The sequence below is a fragment of the Pristiophorus japonicus genome, chromosome 9 (assembly GCF_044704955.1).
Source record: "Pristiophorus japonicus isolate sPriJap1 chromosome 9, sPriJap1.hap1, whole genome shotgun sequence".
Lineage (NCBI taxonomy): Eukaryota > Metazoa > Chordata > Chondrichthyes > Pristiophoridae > Pristiophorus > Pristiophorus japonicus.
In genome coordinates, this window is record NC_091985.1 from 93,157,287 (window position 1) to 93,171,824 (window position 14,538).

General features: G+C 43.9%; 1 protein-coding gene across 2 annotated transcripts in view; it reads left to right on the forward strand.

Moving 5' to 3' along the window:
• cfap36 (cilia and flagella associated protein 36) overlaps window positions 1-14,538 on the forward strand; it is a 191,613-nt gene that overhangs the window by 145,383 nt on the left and 31,692 nt on the right. The window lies entirely within an intron of this gene.

Here is a 14,538-nt window from a genome sequence, read left to right on the forward strand (position 1 = left end):
TAATTGCTTTTCTTGCTTCCTAGCTCGGGTCTTTGAAATCAATTGTAATTCCTCCACGGCAACCTATGCCGAGCACTGCACTGACCATTGATTGAACCTGGGATGATCCTGATCTGTAATGCACACTTAACCACAGAGCCATTTGAGAGCCTTCAGTGTCCCTTCTGTAAACAGGCCTGATAGGAAACATAATGGCCTAGAATTTGAGATTATAATGACTGTGAAACTGTTAGCGTTTGCTGTCATTACTCTGTGAAGCTGACCATAACTTCTGGCATCAGCACATGTGCAGTTAAACGTGATAATCCAGAAGTTGCTGTCAGTGATTTCCCACTCCGTCCTTGCAGATGGAAATCTTACAAATCACATGAATTGACCTGAACTTCCACCTTTTATGCTCTAATCTCGCTGTAAAAAAACCCCAAACGTGAATGAGGTGTAACTGGATTTTTAATGGCGTACTGTCATAATTTCTGCTGAACAACCTCTTTGGTCTTGGAAAAAGGAATGTTATATTTGTGGAATGTCAAATTTTTCCATTTTTATACAAATTCCATAGTTTTAAAATAATAAAAATCATTATTTTTTTTGTTGTGTTTGTTTAAGATATTTCAGCTTCTACCTTAATCTCATGTGTATGTTCCAATTTTTATTTCACTGTCTGTAAAATGATTAAAATGTGAAGGATATTCAGTGCTTTTTGCTTCTTGGTTTGCATCGAGAACTCTTCAATGAGATTGGCTGCTTAGCCTGCTTGATGGCATCACTGTTGCTGGACATCGGAGATCCCCTATAGGTGACGCCAGAATTTAATTAACTTTGGGAAAGGTGAAATCCATGCCACGGAGATGACTAAATCTTTGTGGGCAGCTTTTTTCAAGGTCAACGGTGAGTGCTGTCACTTTGCTGCTGACCACAAAGTCCGGGCCATAGACTGATGATGCATATGGAGACTAATTTGTAATTATTTATTTTTAATGATGGTGTGTTCCAGACTGTTGTTTCCTTTTGTACTGAAACTATTATGTATCCACATTGCAACTAGCAAAAGAAGTTATTTGTGTAAAATTATACACAACTATGGTACAATAATGCAATATTCTGGGCCCTTGGTTATTACAGAGCAGCTCCTTAATCAAATCATAAACCTTGTCCATTATTGCACGACAACTTTCCACTTAGACTATTTTTCTGTTCTTGCTTTACAGTCGATTTTTGCCAGCAATACTACTAATACTGCATTTGGTAGAATCCAGAAAGCCTGTGTTTGCTGCCATGAGATCTAGCTTGAATGTATTAACAACAAATGGTATTGGGGGTAATGTATTGACATGGATAGAGAACTGATTGGCAGACAGGAAGCAAAGAGTCGAGATAACCGGGTCCTTTTCACAATGGCAGGCAGTGACTAGTGGGATGGCGCAGGGTTCAGTGCTGGGACCCCAGCTATTTACAATATACATCAATGATTTAGATGAAGGAATTGAATGTAATATCCAAGTTTGCAGATGACACTAAGCTGTGTGGCGGTATGAGCTGTGAGGAGGATGCTAAGAGGCTGCAGGGTGACTTGGACAGGTTAGGTGAATGGGCAAATGCATGGCAAATGCAGTATAATGTGGATAAATGTGAGGTTATCCACTTTGGTGGCAAAAACACGAAGGCAGAATATTATCTGAATGGTGACAGATTAGGAAAAGGGGAGGTGCAACAAGACCTGGGTGTCATGGTACATCAGTCATTGAACGTTGGCATGCAGGTACAGCAGACGGTGAAGAAGGCAAATGGCATGATGGCCTTCATAGCTAGGGGATTTGAGTATAGGAGCAGGGAGGTCTTACTGCAGTTGTACAGGGCCTTGGTGAGGCCTCACCTGGAATATTGTGTTCAGTTTTGGTCTCCTAATCTGAGGAAGGACGTTCTTGCTATTGAGGGAGTGCAGCGAAGGTTCACCAGACTGATTCCCGGGATGGCAGGACTGACATATGAGGAGAGACTGGATCGACTGGGTCTGTATTCACTGGAGTTTAGAAGAATGAGAGGGGATCTTATAGAAACATATAAAATTCTGATGGGATTGGACAGGTTAAAGGCAGGAAGAATGTTTCCGATACTGGGGAAGTCCAGAACCAGGGGTCACAGTCTAAGGATAAGGGTAAGCCATTTAGGACCGAGATGAGAAGAAACTTCTTCACTCAGAGAGTTGGTAACCTGTGGAATTCTCTACCACAGAAAGTTGTTGAGGCCAGTTCGTTAGATATATTCAAGAGGGGGAGTTAGATATGGCCCTTCCCGCTCAAGGCATCAAGGGGTATGGAGAGAAAGCAGGAAAGGGGTACTGAGGTGAATGATCAGCCATGATCTTATTGAATGGTGGTGCAGGCTCAAAGGGCCCATTGGCCTACTCCTGCACCTATTTTCTGTGTTTCTAACAAGTGACAGTAAAATTGATAGTTACATTGGCTCGTATTTTCCGGGTCCTGTGATCACGTACGAGGTGCATGTGCGGCCGTAAGTGCCCCGCGAGTTCCGGGTTTATGCATGGACTGCGCATGTGTGAAAACCCGGAACTTGCGATCTGTGAAAATTCTTCTTGACAGAAACTCCGCACGTGCAGGAAATGGACATTCGCTGGCGTGGGGTTGGGCTATTTGCCCAACTCTTGCCCAGAAAATGCCCATGAAACTCTTACACCTGGTAAATAAATATTAAAATAATTTTTTTAAAATCATTTTAACATTCAAAAACTTGTAAAAAAAAAAAGGTTGGTGTTATTTTTGGCCCCTTAAAAATGTTTAAATTCATTTTTTAAAAAATCTAATTTTTGTTTTAAGTGTTTAATGAAATTATATTTTAATTACTTTTTAACCTGTAATGATTTTTTTAAATTTCAAGGTTGTATACATGTGTTTTTTGGGTAATTCCTACTATGCTTATGGGGATTCCGTACATAAATGGAATCTCCATAAGCACAATGGAATCCCCCTTTCTGATTGGTTGGGCCGGCCCACGTGATCCCAGGACCTCTTGTGAACCGCATGCGCCCCTGGGATACGTGGGCCTCTATGCATGCCTACGCCTAGAGGCTCAGGAGCGCGTAGATTTATTGCGTTTCAGAGGCATCCGCCCGACGGAAGCCTTCGACCACAAATTCAGGCCCCATGTGTCAAGAATTGTGTCTAGCCAGGGAAAAGCTGGACAGAATCATGAATATGTTCTGCTAGCAATAGATAATTGTATCAATCAATTTGGCAAAGACCAACAAAAACATTTAACGTTTGGTAGCACTCCCGATGCATTGTACATGGTAAGTTAACACAAATAGTCTCCATGTTACCTGTGTCTATCATCTTGTTGCTTGTTCTCTTCATGTCTGCCCTATTTTGTGTGTGCTTTTCTGTTTTGGCTTTTGATTTTCCCCACTCCTTTTTCTATTTTGACATTTCTGTTTTTAATTTTTTTTAATTTCATTTTGAGTGGGAGTGGTGGATGGATGCTATCAAATTTTGGGATCATTTGACCATTTTTCTCAGAAAAGGTTTATTACAGAAAACAGTCACTTTAAATGTTGATTCCCTTAATATTAAAAAATCTAGCGATCACTGTCTTGAATACACTAAAGACAATGCTCTGGGGTAAAGAATTCCACAGATTCACCACCACGAGTGAAGAAGTTTCTCCTCATCTCAGTCTTAAATGGCCGACCCCTTATTCTGAGACTGTGACCCCTGGTTCTCGACTCCCCAGCCGGAGGAAACATCCTCCCCACATCCACCCTGTCAAGCCCTGTAAGAATTTAGTATGTTTCAATGAGATCACCCTTCATTCTTCTAAACTCTAGAGAATATAGGCCTAGTCTACTCAATCTCTCCTCATAGGATAATCCCCCATCCTAGGAATCAGACAGGTGAGCCTTCGTTGCACTCCCTCGATGGCAAGTATATCCTTCCTTAGGAAAGGAGACCAAAACTATACACAATACTCCAGGTGCGGTCTCACCAGGGCCCTATATAATTGCAATAAGATGTCTTTACTCTTATACTCAAATCCTCTTATAATAAAGGCCAACATACTATTTGCTTTCTTAATTGCTTGCTGTACCTGCATGTTAACTTTCAGTGATTCATGTACAAGGATACCCAGGTCCCTCTGAACATCAACATTTCCCAATCTCCCACCATTTAAAAAATACTCTATTTTTCCTACCAAAGTGGATAACTTCACATTTCTCCACATTATATTCCACTTGTCATGTTCTTGCCCATTCACTTAGCCTGTCTATATCCCCTTGAAGCCTTTTTGCATCCTGCTCACAACTTACATTCCCACCTAGCTTTGTATCTTCAGTAAACTTAGATATATTACATTTGGTCCCCTCATCCAAATCATTGATATAGATTGTGAATAGCTGGGGCCCAAGCACCGATCCTTGCGGTACCCCACTAGTTACAGCCTGTCAACCCGAAAATTACCCGTTTATTCTAACTCTCTGTTTTCTGTCCTTTAACCAATCCTCAATCCATGCTAGTATATTACGCCCAATCCCATGAGCCCTAATTAATAACCTCTTGTGTGGCACCTTATCGAATGCCTTATGAAAATACAAATACACCATATCAACTGGTTCCCCTTATCTATTCTGCTAGCTACAACCTCAAAAAATCTAACAGATTTCTCTTTCATAAATCTATGTTGACTCTGCCCAATCTTATTATTGGTCTTCGCCGGTTGCACGGTTGCTCGGGGCACTATCCGTGGCAGCGCCTCTGCAAAATCCCGGGCAATTTCCGGCAGCGGCCCCCACCCCGCGGGTGAAAAGTATCTTGTGCCCTGTTAGCGCCCCCCCCGGAAGTGCTAACGGGCCTCTGAAAAAGGGGCAATTTCACCCCCAAAGTGTCCAATTTTCAAAACACTTTTATCACAACACAAATTGTGGTTTAGTTGGCAAAGAATAAGGTTAGCTAAATGTTTTCATGTACAAATAAATCACGTGGTATGTTTTGGCATGATGCAGCGCAAAAACAAAGGGGAGAATTTTAACCCCCAAGGACAGGCGAGTTCAACACCAATATGCCTCCAACCTGCCCATTTCCAGTTTTAACAGAGGCGCAGTTCTCAGAAGGCGGGTTGATCACAAAAATCTTTTAAGGAGGCTGGGTGCCTCCGTTTTAACCCAAATTTAATTTTTAACGCATGGCGGCTGTGATTCCTGGGCTGCGGAATCCTGGCAGTTAAAGTAAGGCAAGAAGAGCTGGATCTGTGAGGTAATTGACTGCTTGTGGGCTAGGGGGAGCAGGAGTGCTTCCTCTCAGAACACCAAGCTTACCTCCATGCAACCCGACTACCGTGATGTCCAATTCACCCTAATCAAACCTCCAGAATCTTCCCAGCCCTGTGAGTGCGGGTTTGGAGGTGGGCCTGCTGTCAAAATGGCTTTGATTGACAGCGGATCGGGATCCCGCTCTGAACCTGCCTCCGTGTGAGTTTCTCAACAGTCAGATCGGCGTTCGGATAGTGGCGGAACAGGTAATTAACATCATTAAAAGATAGTTAAATGCTAGTTAAGAGGCTTAAAAGTAGACACTTACAATTTTACCAACATTTTGATGGCTTTGTCGTTCCTCAGGTTTCACGCCAGGTAAGTGGAGTCGGGTTCTCCATTGCTTTGAAAAGGTGACAGCTGCAGACGTGGTATAAAAGCTACCATTTCACAGCTGTTTACTTTCCAATGTCAAAAGCTGAAGCCTTCAGGTTTTGGAGGAGATTTTTGAGCTGTATGCACTTTGGAAGTGTTTGCAGTGAACTCTCTATTCACTGTCACCTCCTTGGAGCAACCTCTCTCACCAATGACAGGGCGCTTCTGTCATCTCAACCTTATCTGCCATCTATTCCAGAAGCATCGGTGCCCCTGAAAAAATCTCACCTTGGTCCTTAGAATCCCACCACAATCGGCCCCAACACCAACATCACTAAACACACCAGCATCACCACCAACAACACCAATCTTCTCCGCAATCACCTGATGTTGCACAGTTCACAAGGCATCAGCAACCGACCACATTGCTGCCCTGGAGGCTAGTGATAGCCTCACCATGGCCACATTTACTTCACTTCATGTACACCCGGACTACCACATGATGTGCCAGGTTCACCACCCCATATCAGCTCCATAAAGCATCCCTGCAATGTCCAACCCATTCCTTTCACACTCATCACCATTGTGAGGTGCACCTTTATGTCTCACCATTTACTGCAACTCACTAAGCCACTGCCAAAGGTGCTCACAAATCTGTCCAAGAACGCAAAGTCAGACTTAACTGGCATCTGCTGCCCTGCTGCTTTCCAGTCCGACTGGCTATCAGGCGGGAAACCTGTTGAAATTTCTTTAAAGAAGTCCTGCTATTAAATTCGGTAGGATATGTGGGAAACCCATATTTTCAGAATTTTGGTTGAGAAATCCATTTCACTCTCTTCTTGACTCAAGTAAAGATCGGAGCCAAAATGGCGCTGGTTGTTTTTTTTGACATATAAAGACCTTGATGAAACAGTAGCAATTATATTTTTGTAAGATATTACTTCTTTTTCCTTTGCTCAAGGACTCTCAGAATCCGCAAAATTGTTAGGCTCCACTGAGTTTACAGTCTCACTGTGGGCAAGCAAGTGTTGGAATTTTAGACAGAAACACCTGAGGCACTGTGCATCACAATTCACAACAGGAAAATGAGGGACAAAAGGAGGCTTGGAATATCAGTGGGATAACGACGTTGATACAAGTTCATAATGGTACCAAATGGGCGTGACATTGCTCTGACAACAGCAATTTGTAAGACTCTGCCAAGACCCCGATGAATAAAAACTGAAGACCAGTGGATTCAGAGTCAGGGTAAAAAAAAAATAATTGTTATAGCTGCTGCTAGTGGAGACAGTCTGCTAACGGCAGTCTTCAATGTTGTACATAAAAGTGAACGCAAGTTTAGTGAGGTTCTAAGCGCAGAACTGATCAAGGGGACAATTTTTGAAGTTAGCATAACTAACCATAAGTATATTTCCTGAGATGCCCACTTACCCAACCATGCCTATCCTAGGTGTGTCATTATCCTCTTTAAAAAAAAAAATTGTTCATGGGATGTGGGCGTCACTGGCAACACCAGCATTTATTGCCCATCCCGAATTGCCCTTGAGAAGCCAGTGGTGAGTGGCCTTCTTGAACCGCTGCAGTCTGTGTGGTGAAGGTACTCCCACATTGCTGTTAGGGAGGGAGTTCCAAGATTTTGGCCCAGCATTGATGAAGGAACGGTGATATACTTCCAAGTCAGGATGGTGTTTAACTTGGAAGGGAACTTGCAGCTGCTGCCATGTGGCTGCTGCCCTTCTCTTTCTGGGCAGTAGGAGGTGATACCGAAGAAGCCTTGGTGAGTTGCTGCAGTGCATCTTGTAGATGGTTGTTATGTATTGATGCTTGGGGTCATCAGACACCAGAGGGCACCACTGTTCGAGGTCATCGGGCTGTACACGAGTGTGCGCGGTCACTGGTATATAAGTGCAGGTATTATGTCACGTGTGTACTTTGGGCGCAAATAATGATGGATCAGGTTTACAGCTGAGGCAGTTTACAATAACAAGACTCTTGAGTCATTACATTTGGCGACGAGGAAAATTAAGAACCTTCGCATCTACAATGGGCATTATTGGAATTCTGGAGAGGATTGGGTGGATTTTATCAGCCACCTGGATCAGTATTTTGTGGCCAACAAAATGGAGGGGGAGGTTGACGCAGTTCGGCGCAGGGCAGTTTTTCTCATCGTTTGTGGTCAGAAAATTTACGGCCTCATGAAGAACCTTCTCTCGCCTTTACGTCCAACGGACAAAGACTACGAGGATTTGTGTGTTTTGGTGTGTGACCATCTTAAGCCAAAAGAGGGATCATCATCTCACACTATCGCTTCTATACGCATGTTCATGCTGAGGGCCAGGATGTGTCGGGATTCGTCGCCGACCTACGACGTCTTGCTGAGCCGTGTAAGTTCGGGAACAGGTTGGAAGACATGTTGCAATGAAAATCTGTATCACTGTAGCTAGCAACTTTATATGTATTATCCATACTAATTTCAAATGTATTACCTCTTTCTAAAATGGCCGCTCATGGTTATTGCTGACTCTTTAGATCTCACTGTAGGGGAAAACAATGAGTGACTTGTCTTTGTTAAACAACCTTGAGGGACCGTATATGTGAATGTAGCAACAGATGTAGGAATAGTCAGAGAAGCAGAACTATGCGTGCCTTCCTTGTCTGCAAAACAAGGATAAGCTGGAGTTGACTTAATCTTCTCTCATGATTAGGGACATTGCTTAATTAACTGTGTAAATGACTAATTTAGCTTGTATCTATGTCACGGTAGCTGAGGTGATAGGACAATGAAAAGGGGTTGTACCATTCATGAACTGTATAAATGTATTGATTTTGTAATGATTCTTGCTTGCTTTGATGGATTCGACAGACTCATGAAGTCGGTGCCCCTTTATCAGAGCAAGACCTCATCGATGAAGCCTGAATAAAGTTAGTCTGAACTAAACTTTAAAGTGTTCGAGTCAGTGTATTCGCTGAAACAGATTGAGGGAAAAGGATTTGTGTGTTTTGGTGTGTGACCATATTAAGCCAAAAGAGGGATCATCATCTCACACTATCGCTTCTATACGCATGTTCGTGCTGAGGGCCAGGATGTGTCGGGATTCGTCGCCGACCTACGACGACTTGCTGAGCCGTGTAAGTTCGGGAACATATTGGAAGACATGTTGCAAGATTTCTTTGTGATAGGCATCAACCATGATGTGATTCTTTGGAAGTTATTGGCCGAAGAGAAGCTGGACTTGAGAAAGGCAATCGCGACTGCCCAGGCATGCATGGCGTCTGATGATAATTTGAGGCAGATATCATCGAAGAGTTGGAGCTCCATGGCAGGTACTGTAAACAAGACTGTGTCGTCTTCTGGCAGAGCTGCTTATGGCAGGGACTACTCAATTGTTTGTGAAACCTGTAGCTGCTCAGAGTCCGGCAACTGGTACGAATCTGATTTCACCCTGTTGGCGTTGTGGGGACAATCATCGGCCTCATCAGTTTAAACAATACTCCCGTAATGGCTGTTCGAAAGTGGGGCATCTTCAGAGAATGTGCCCACAACTGAGCAAGCGTGCTGCCACTCATCACATTGTTAATGATGACCAGTCCAGTGCTGGCCCGGATACACAACCCGAGGAGGAAGTGTATGGTCTGTATTTGTTCTTGGCAAAGAGCCAGCTGATAATTGTTAATGTGAAGTTGAATGGCGTGCCTGTATCAATGGAGCTGGACACGGGTGCGAGTCATTCGATAATGAGCCAAAGGACATTCGACAAGCTGTGGGACACTGAGGCTGTGAAGCCTAAGGTGAGTCCAGTTAATGCCAAGTTGAGTACTTACACTAAGGAACTCATACCGGTGATTGGCAGTGCAGTAGTCAAGGTATCATATGATAGTGTGGTTCAAGATCTACCATTATGGTAATAGTCCAACGCTGTTCGGCAGGAATTGGCTCAAGAAAATCAAGCTGAAATGTAATGATGTAAAAGCGTTGTCCTCGGTGGACGACACTTCGTGTGCTCAAGTGTTGAAGTTTCCTTCTTTGTTTGAACCGGGCATTGGTAATTCTACTGGAGCCAAGGTGCAGATTTACCTGGATTCTGATGCAAGGTCTGTCTATCATAAAGCTCAGTCTGTTCCTTACATGATGAGGGAGAAGGTTGAAATTGAGCTTGACAGACTCCAACGTGAAGGGGTAATATCACCGGTCGAGTTTTACGAGTGGGCTAGTCCTAATGTTCCTGTGTTGAAGAATGATGGCACTGTCAGGATTTGTGACTACAAGGTTACAATTAACTGATTTTCAAAACAGGATCAGTATCCGTTACCAAAGGCTGATGATCTATTCACCATGCTAGCTGGTGGAAAGCCATTCACGAAGCTAGATCTGACGTCGGCCTATATGACACAGGAGCTTGTCGGCACTTCGAAGAAACTCACCTGCATCAACACCCATAAAGGACTGTTTGTCTACAACAGGTGTCCTTTTGGAATTCGTTCGGTTGCAGCCATATTTCAGAGGAATATGGAGTCTACTGAAGTCCGTTCCCAGAACTGTCGTGTTTCAAGATGACATTCTGGTCACAGGTCGCGACACTGCTGAACATCTGAACAATCTTGAAGAAGTCCTACATCGTCTGGACAAAGTGGGACTCAGGCTTAAACGTTCGAAGTGTGTCTTCCTGGCACCTGAAGTTGAATTCCTGGGGAGGAAGATTGCTGCTGATGGCATCAGGCCTACTGATTCGAAAACTAAGGCCATCAAAAATGCACCCATGCCTCAGAATGTGACGGAGCTGCGTTCATTCCTTGAGCTACTCAACTACTTTGGTAATTGATCACTTTATTAGAGCCACTGCACATGCTACTCAGAAAAGGTGACAACTGGGTCTGGAGTGTGTCTCAAGATGGAGCCTTTGAGAAAGCTAAGAATCTGCTCTGTTCAAACAAGTTGCTTGTTCATTATGATCCGTGTAAGCGTCTTGTATTGGCCTGTGATGCTTCATCATATGGGGTTGGCTGTGTACTCCAACAAGCAAATGAGTCGGGTAGGCTACAACCTGTTGCATATGCTTCGAGAAGTTTGTCAAAAGCAGGAAGAGCTTATAGCATGGTAGAAAAAGCTTTGGCCTGTGTGTATGGGGTAAAAATGATGCATCAGTACCTGTTTGGTCTTCGTTTTGAACTCGAAACGGATCACGCCACTCATTTCATTGCTTTCAGAAAACAAAAGTATTAATACCAATGCATCGTCCCATATCCAGAGGTGGGCGTTGACATTGTCTGCCTATGATTATGTTATTCGTCATAGACCGGGCATTGGGAATTGTGCCGATGCACTGAGTCTTCTGCCTTTGCCCACAACTGATATGGAGACGCCTCAACCTGCAGATCTACGGTTAGTAATGGATGCTTTTGAGAGTGAAGGAACTCCTGTACTACTCAACAAGTTAGGATCTGGACCAGCCATGACCCTATTTTATTGGTTGTGAAACATTGTGTCCTCAGTGGTGATTGGTCTGCAATACCTATGGAGATGCGTGATGAGACCAAACGTCACAAAGATGAGCTGTCCATTCAGTCAGATTGTTTACTGTGGGGTAATCGTGTCATCATGCCTAAGAAAGGTAGAGAAAAATTTGTATGTGAACTACATAGCACTCATCCCGGTATTGTCATGATGAAAGCCATTGCTAGGTCTCATGTATGGTGGCCTGGAATTGACTCTGATTTGGAATCATGTGTGCACCAGTCACTTGCATGCAGCTAAGTAAAGTACCAGCGGAATCCCCGCTGAGTCTTTGGTCATGGCCATCTAAACCATGGTCGAGGATCCATATCATTTTTACGGGCCCTTTCCAAGGAAATATGTTTTTTGTTGTGGTGGATGCATATTCAAAGTGGATAGAGTATATTATTATGTCATCCAGTACATCTACAGCTACTATTGAGAGCCTTCGCGTCATGTTTGCTACTCATGGCTTACCTGATATTGTTGTGAGCGACAACGGATCTTGCTTCACAAGCCTTGAGTTTCAGGAGTTCATGAAACTCAATGGTATTAGACATGTGAGATCAGCTCCATTCAAACCTGCTTCTAATGGTCAAGCAGAGCGTGCTGTTCAAACAATCAAGCAAAGTATGAAACGTGTAACTCAGGGTTCACTGCAGACTCGTTTATCATGTATATTGCTCAGTGACAGGACAAGACCTCATACGCTTACTGTGGTTTCCCCTGCTGAACTACTGATGAAGAGAAATCTCAAGACCAAGCTTTCTCTTGTTCATCCTGATTTGAATGATCATGTCGAAAACAGAGGTCAAAGTCAGCAATGGTATCATGATCATGCTGCTGTGTCATGTGAAATCTCTGTCAATGATCCGGTTTATGTACTGAACTATTTTCAAGGTTCAAAGTGGATCGCTAGTACTGTTACAGCCAAGAAGGGTAACAGAGTGTTTATTGTCATGCTCAAGAATGGGCAAACATGCAGGAAACATATTGATCAAGTAAAACTGCGGCACACGGAAGAACTGGAACCATTTGAGGAAGATGCAGTCAGTAACCAACCAACCAATGTTCATTCATCAGAGGATTCTGCTGTCATTACTGAATCTGGACCTTCAGTCTCTGATGTGGTCATTACCACTCCCATCAGATCAGTTACTCAGCCTTCAGTCACAACTGACTCAGAACGCTCGCCTAGAACTAAAGTTGAACTGAGACGATCAACTCGTGAGCGGAAAGTCCCAGACCGTCTTAATTTGTAAAGAGACTGATATTAAGATCTTGAAAGGGGGATGTTGTTCTGTATTGATGCTTGGGGTCACTAGACACCAGAGGGCGCCACTGTTGGAGGTCATCGGGCTGTACGGACCTGTGCGCGGTCACTGGTATATAAGCGCTGGTACTATGTCACGTGTGTACTTTGGGTGCGAGTAAAGATGGATCAGGTTTACACCTGAGGCAGTTTACATTAACAAGACTCTTGAGTCTTTAGAATGGTACACACTGTAGCCACGGTACGCCGCTGGTGGAGGGAGTGAATGTTTAAGGTGGTGGATGGGGTGCCAATCAAGTGGGCTGCATTGTCCTGGATGGTTTTGAGCTTCTTGACTATTGTTGGAGCTGCACTCATCCAGGCAAGTGCAGAGTATTCCATCATACTCCTGACTTGTGCCTTGTAGCGTCCATGCAATTGGCAGGATCAGCACAAAAAATACCACAATCGTTTTTCTGCTGGCTTACAACTTAAATGTCCAGATAAAATTATCATCCCCCCTTCTTTAAAATTTAGATTAAGGTTTGATTTAATAAAATGCTGGGCTCCTGATATCTACAATCACACTTAGTGCACTTGCTACTGATGTGCATTTCTCTTTAAGCTCGAGAACATGACAATGCTTTTTCTCCCTCTCGTTTGCTTCGAATCGTGTCATTCCCTCTCTTCTACAATCTGCAATCCTCTTGTTTTTGCTGGTTTTCCTGTCTACATTGCTCAAGCTTCAATTGAAACTCCTTCTTTTCAGCTATCAGCTATGCTAACTCAAGTTTGACTTCTTTTGATTTGGACATTTTTTTAAATTTGAAACGTTTTGAAATCACCTTCATCCTCAGTGTAACTCAGTAAATTTGCATATTATTTAAAGTCTTTCAGAAACAACATCAAAGCTAGCTCGTTAGCATCATAACTACCTATTATCTCAGACTCTTTTTTTAAAAACTTGACTGAATACAAGACACTTTAAAACACAACAAAAGGGATATGGGGACAGTGCAGGAAAGTGGAGTTGAGGTAGCAGATCAGCCATGATCTTATTGAATGGCGGAACAGGCTCGAAGGGCTGAATGGCCTACTCATGCTCCCAATTTTTATGTTCTTATGTCCTTATAACATCATTGCTATGTGCTGCGACCCCTCAGCGCTGCATGCCGACCCCTTACCGCCCCATGGGAGAAATTGCCCAGCAGTCCGCTAAGCTAGCGCGAGAGGGTGTCAACGCCAGCTTCACAGATCCCGAAGGTGGCCGACATCCGCTCAGGGGGTGGAAGTTAAAGGGGAGGTCGCCAGCACTCCGCAAAACCATCTTACTTTTTTTGCCGTCTCTCTGGTCGGTTTCCCTACCTGTATCTTTGTGTGGTCCAGGCCACCATTGTGCAACCTGGCATTCCGTTTTGGGTGCCGGGCTGAAGGCCCGCTACCACACTGCCCTAGTGGTCTAGTGGAGGCATCAGAGGCCTTGCAGAGTAAGCAGCGGCCCTCCTCTTTAAGCGAAGGGGAGGGACGCTGAAGTACGTCAACGCTACGTGGAGCGTACATGCAGCGCTGCACTACTTGCCCCATTAGTGCCACTGGTCCCGCTCCTATAGGAAGTGGAGCATGCAAGATTGAGGGGCAGTAAGCCCAATTCAGTGGCCGGGACAGGACTTCTGCACCAGGTGCAGGAAGTCCTGGCCCCAGCAGGTTATCGCCACCAATTGGGGCGCAGAGCAATTTTGCCCCTTTTTAGTTTATAATTGCAGGTACATCTACATTATTGCATGGCATTTTGATATTTCCATTATTACTTCCACTGCCTTTTTTCACCCTTTCTATGAAGGATTCTTATGTGCATAATTTTGTACCATTATTATAGTTGCTGACTTTAAAAAAAAATTGAAAGCCATGTGCCATCTTAAATTATTTTAATATTGCTTTGCACTATCATGTGATAGAAGTATCTGTGCTCATGCAGGTTATTAAGATATAAATAGATGGCCTAGAAATTCGATTAGGCCGGTACCACCATGGGCCGATGTTATTGGCCGCCCACATAAAGAGCGCAGGCAGCACCGATATTTTGGTACTACCTGCTGATTTAAATTACCACGGTGCAAAACCTACCGTGTAACGCACTGTCTAGGGCGGTAATCGCAGCAG